Source organism: Carettochelys insculpta, unplaced genomic scaffold, assembly GCF_033958435.1.
Source record: "Carettochelys insculpta isolate YL-2023 unplaced genomic scaffold, ASM3395843v1 scaffold_0038, whole genome shotgun sequence".
In the NCBI taxonomy this organism is placed as follows: domain Eukaryota; kingdom Metazoa; phylum Chordata; order Testudines; family Carettochelyidae; genus Carettochelys; species Carettochelys insculpta.
The window spans coordinates 322,501-327,500 of NW_027439075.1; the positions used below are offsets into that span (position 1 = coordinate 322,501).

The 5,000-nt window shown below is 63.6% G+C and overlaps 1 non-coding gene across 1 annotated transcript; it reads right to left on the reverse strand.

Moving 5' to 3' along the window:
- Positions 1-507: 507 nt before the first annotated feature.
- LOC142006040 (5S ribosomal RNA) lies at positions 508-626 on the reverse strand. Its single transcript, XR_012643188.1, has one exon. It is a non-coding gene; the product is annotated as a 5S ribosomal RNA (ribosomal RNA).
- Positions 627-5,000: the final 4,374 nt, after the last annotated feature.

The following is a 5,000-nucleotide window of genomic DNA, read 5'->3' on the forward strand; positions in this document are numbered from 1 at the left end:
ACCCAGGGCCTTCCCCGCTCTCAACAACCTCCACCCACGGTCCCCCTCCACCGGGCTTAATAGTCCACAACCGGGACCCAGGGCCTTCCCCGCTCTCAACAACCTCCACCCACGGTCCCCCAAGACGCACGTTCCAAGCCTTAACCCTCAGACCATCCACCCCCCGGGGGGGACCCCACACCCACCTGACCCCAACTCACTCCCACCAAAAACACCACCACCGCCACCGCCTCAACGGCCTGCCCAACCCAGCACTCCCACACACACACCTGCCCCACCAACGCTCCACACACGCTTTCTTCCCTCTCCCCGACCCGACCCAAGCCATCGCACCGCACCGGGTGAGGGCCTTAGCTTCCTCGCCCGCCCCCCCGCCCCCGACACGCAGGCAGGCAGAGGGAAAGGCCTCAGCGCCCCCCAGGACCGTCGCGCCGCCTTGGCCTCACGGCTTCCCTGCTCCCGCACGGCAGACACACGCCCCGCTCTACCCCCGCTGGGGCCAAAAGCTGCCTACGGCACCTGGGATTCCCAGGCGGTCACCCATCCAGGTACTAGCCAGGCCCGGGACGGTTTACCTTCCGAGATCGGACGAGATCGGGGGCATTCGGTCCGGTATGGCCGTAGGCCCCCGCCTCCCCGGGCTTTAGCGTCAGCAGCCTGGCCTCAGTCAGCCGGGCCCAAACAATTAACCCGGAGGCCGGGCCGAGGGAAAACTTCCTCCGAGCCGGCCCAAGGGGAAGGGAGGACGAGGACGCCGGGCCCGGGAGGTGACAGGACGTGCACGTCAGACCCGGGAAGCTGTGCGCCCCGAGGTTAACCCCCGGGCCGGGGCGGGGAGAGAAAAATGTTCTAAGTCCGGTAGGGACAGCAGGTCAACCCCGGTCCGAGGCGGGGAGAGAAATTTTCCAAGTCCGGCAGGGACAGCAGGTCAACCCCGGCCGCCGTAGCAGAGGTTGACCTGGTGTCCGATTCGCTCCCCGGGCACCAGGTCAACCTCGGGCGCTTTAGCGGAGGTTGACCTGGTGTCCGATTCGCTCCCCGGGCACCAGGTAAACCGTGGCCGCTTTCAGCGGAGGTTGACCTGGTGGCCGATCCCCTCCTCGGGCTCCAAGTCCGGCAGGGACAACAGGTCAACCCCGGTTCCGGGCGGGGAGAGAAAAATTTTCTAAGTCCGGCAGGGACAGCAGGTCAACCCCGGCCGCCGTAGCAGAGGTTGACCTGGTGTCCGATTCGCTCCCCGGGCACCAGGTCAACCTCGGGCGCTTTAGCAGAGGTTGACCTGGTGTCAGATTCGCTCCCCGGGCACCAGGTCAACCTCGGGCGCTTTAGCAGAGGTTGACCTGGTGTCCGATTCGGTCCCCGGGCACCAGGTAAACCGTGGCCGCTTTCAGCGGAGGTTGACCTGGTGGCCGATCCCCTCCTGGGGCTCCAAGTCCGGCAGGGACAGCAGGTCAACCCCGGTCCCAGGCGGGGAGAGAAAAAATTTCTAAGTCCTTCAGGGACAACAGGTCAACCCCGGTTCCGGGCGGGGAGAGAAAAATTTTCTAAGTCCGGCAGGGACAACAGGTCAACCCCGGTTCCGGGCGGGGAGAGAAAAATTTTCTAAGTCCGGCAGGGACAGCAGGTCAACCCCGGCCGCTTCAGCGGAGGTTGACCTGGTGTCCGATTCGGTCCCCGGGCACCAGGTAAACCGTGGCCGCTTTCAGCGGAGGTTGACCTGGTGGCCGATCCCCTCCTCGGGCTCCAAGTCCGGCAGGGACAGCAGGTCAACCCCGGCCGCTTTAGCAGAGGTTGACCTGGTGTCCGATTCGCTCCCCGGGCACCAGGTAAACCGTGGCCGCTTTCAGCGGAGGTTGACCTGGTGGCCGATCCCCTCCTCGGGCTCCAAGTCCGGCAGGGACAGCAGGTCAACCCCGGCCGCTTTAGCAGAGGTTGACCTGGTGTCCGATTCGCTCCCCGGGCACCAGGTAAACCGTGGCCGCTTTCAGCGGAGGTTGACCTGGTGGCCGATCCCCTCCTCGGGCTCCAAGTCCGGCAGGGACAACAGGTCAACCCCGGTCCCAGGCGGGAGAGAAAAATTTTCTAAGTCCGGCAGGGACAACAGGTCAACCCCGGTCCCAGGCTGGAGAGAAAAATTTTCTAAGTCCGGCAGGGAGAACAGGTCAACCCCGGTCCCAGGCGGCAGAGAAAAATTTTCTAAGTCCGGCAGGGACAGCAGGTCAACCCCGGTCCCAGGCTGGAGAGAAAAATTTTCTAAGTCCGGCAGGGACAGCAGGTCAACCCCGGCCGCTTTAGCAGAGGTTGACCTGGTGTCCGATTCGCTCCCCGGGCACCAGGTCAACCTCTGGCGCTTTAGCAGAGGTTGACCTGGTGTCAGATTCGCTCCCCGGGCACCAGGTCAACCTCGGTCGCTTTAGCAGAGGTTGACCTGGTGTCCGATTCGCTCCCCGGGCACCAGGTAAACCGTGGCCGCTTTCAGCGGAGGTTGACCTGGTGGCCGATTCCCTCCTCGGGCTCCAAGTCCGGCAGGGACAGCAGGTCAACCCCGGTCCCAGGCGGGGAGAGAAAAAATTTCTAAGTCCGGCAGGGACAACAGGTCAACCCCGGTCCCAGGCTGGAGAGAAAAATTTTCCAAGTCCGGCAGGGACAGCAGGTCAACCCCGGCCGCTTCAGCTGAGGTTGACCTGGTGTCCGATTCGCTCCCCGGGCACCAGGTAAACCGTGGCCGCTTTCAGCGGAGGTTTACCTGGTGGCCGATCCCCTCCTCGGGCTCCAAGTCCGGCAGGGACAACAGGTCAACCCCGGTCCCAGGCGGGAGAGAAAAATTTTCTAAGTCCGGCAGGGACAACAGGTCAACCCCGGTCCCAGGCTGGAGAGAAAAATTTTCTAAGTCCGGCAGGGACAGCAGGTCAACCCCGGCCGCTTTAGCAGAGGTTGACCTGGTGTCCGATTCGCTCCCCGGGCACCAGGTCAACCTCTGGCGCTTTAGCAGAGGTTGACCTGGTGTCAGATTCGCTCCCCGGGCACCAGGTCAACCTCGGTCGCTTTAGCAGAGGTTGACCTGGTGTCCGATTCGCTCCCCGGGCACCAGGTAAACCGTGGCCGCTTTCAGCGGAGGTTGACCTGGTGGCCGATTCCCTCCTCGGGCTCCAAGTCCGGCAGGGACAGCAGGTCAACCCCGGTCCCAGGCGGGGAGAGAAAAAATTTCTAAGTCCGGCAGGGACAACAGGTCAACCCCGGTCCCAGGCTGGAGAGAAAAATTTTCCAAGTCCGGCAGGGACAGCAGGTCAACCCCGGTCCCAGGCGGGAGAGAAAAATTTTCTAAGTCCGGCAGGGACAACAGGTCAACCCCGGTCCCAGGCGGCAGAGAAAAAATTTCTAAGTCCGGCAGGGACAACAGGTCAACCCCGGTCCCAGGCGGGAGAGAAAAATTTTCTAAGTCCGGCAGGGACAACAGGTCAACCCCGGTCCCAGGCGGCAGAGAAAAAATTTCTAAGTCCGGCAGGGACAACAGGTCAACCCCGGTACCGGGCGGGAGAGAAAAAATTTCTAAGTCCGGCAGGGACAACAGGTCAACCCCGGTCCCAGGCTGGAGAGAAAAAATTTCTAAGTCCGGCAGGGACAACAGGTCAACCCCGGTCCCAGGCGGCAGAGAAAAAATTTCTAAGTCCGGCAGGGACAACAGGTCAACCCCGGTCCCAGGCGGGAGAGAAAAATTTTCTAAGTCCGGCAGGGACAACAGGTCAACCCCGGTCCCAGGCGGGAGAGAAAAATTTTCTAAGTCCGGCAGGGACAACAGGTCAACCCCGGTCCCAGGCGGGAGAGAAAAATTTTCTAAGTCCGGCAGGGACAACAGGTCAACCCCGGTCCCAGGCGGCAGAGAAAAATTTTCTAAGTCCGGCAGGGACAACAGGTCAACCCCGGTCCCAGGCTGGAGAGAAAAAATTTCTAAGTCCGGCAGGGACAACAGGTCAACCCCGGTCCCAGGCGGGAGAGAAAAAATTTCTAAGTCCGGCAGGGACAACAGGTCAACCCCGGTCCCAGGCGGGAGAGAAAAAATTTCTAAGTCCGGCAGGGACAACAGGTCAACCCCGGTCCCGGGCTGGAGAGAAAAATTTTCTAAGTCCGGCAGGGACAACAGGTCAACCCCGGCCGCTTTAGCGGAGGTTGACCTGGTGTCCGATTCGGTCCCCGGACACCAGGTCAACCTCTGGCGCTTTCAGCGAGGTTGACCTGGTGGCCGGCTGAGCTCTGGAAGTCCGAATGGGGTTGAATTTGACCCGTGCAGCCGACCTAGAGTTCCAGGCGGTCGGCCGCTTTTGTGAGTCGTTCCCGCCTGTTGCCGCTGGGGGACTTTTCACGTATAAGGTTACGACAGGTACCGGGAGAATAGTAAGAGAAGGCTTGTCTGGCTCCAGCCTTTAGAGACGTACACGTGAGAGAGACCGACCGTCGTGTGAAGGCCCTTCCCGGGGACTCGGACGAGGGACCCGGGCGGACGTCTGCGGGGACGTCTGCGGCGGTTCGGGGTGTCGTCTCGGGCCCGATCCTCCGGAGAGGGGGCTCTCGAGGGAGGCTCGGCGCACGTCCGCGGGGACGGCCGCCGGGAGCGAGGCCCCGCTCCTCCTTCCGATCGATGGGGCGCTCGCGGACGAGACGGAGAGGGCCCTTCGCGGGCCGGCACCCTTCCCGCGGCGGGCAGGGATCGCGCCGGTGTTCAGGCGGACCTGGGACCCTGCTCCTCCTTCTCTTCCGCACCCGTGCTTGGAGGGACGTTCCCCGGCAGGGGGGGGACCCCTTCCACCCCACGGGGGCTCGTCGGGCAACGGGCGCGGGCCCGTCCCACGGCCCCCTCGTGCGCTGCGTCCTTGACGGGGCGGGTCGGCGGTCCGAGCCGCCACCCCCCCTCCGGCTGTCCATCCGCTTCGGTCGGGCGAGGCCGAGCGGCACCGTCAGCCCACCCAGGGGTCCGAAAGCCCGGCCCGCCGCGAGGCGCGGCG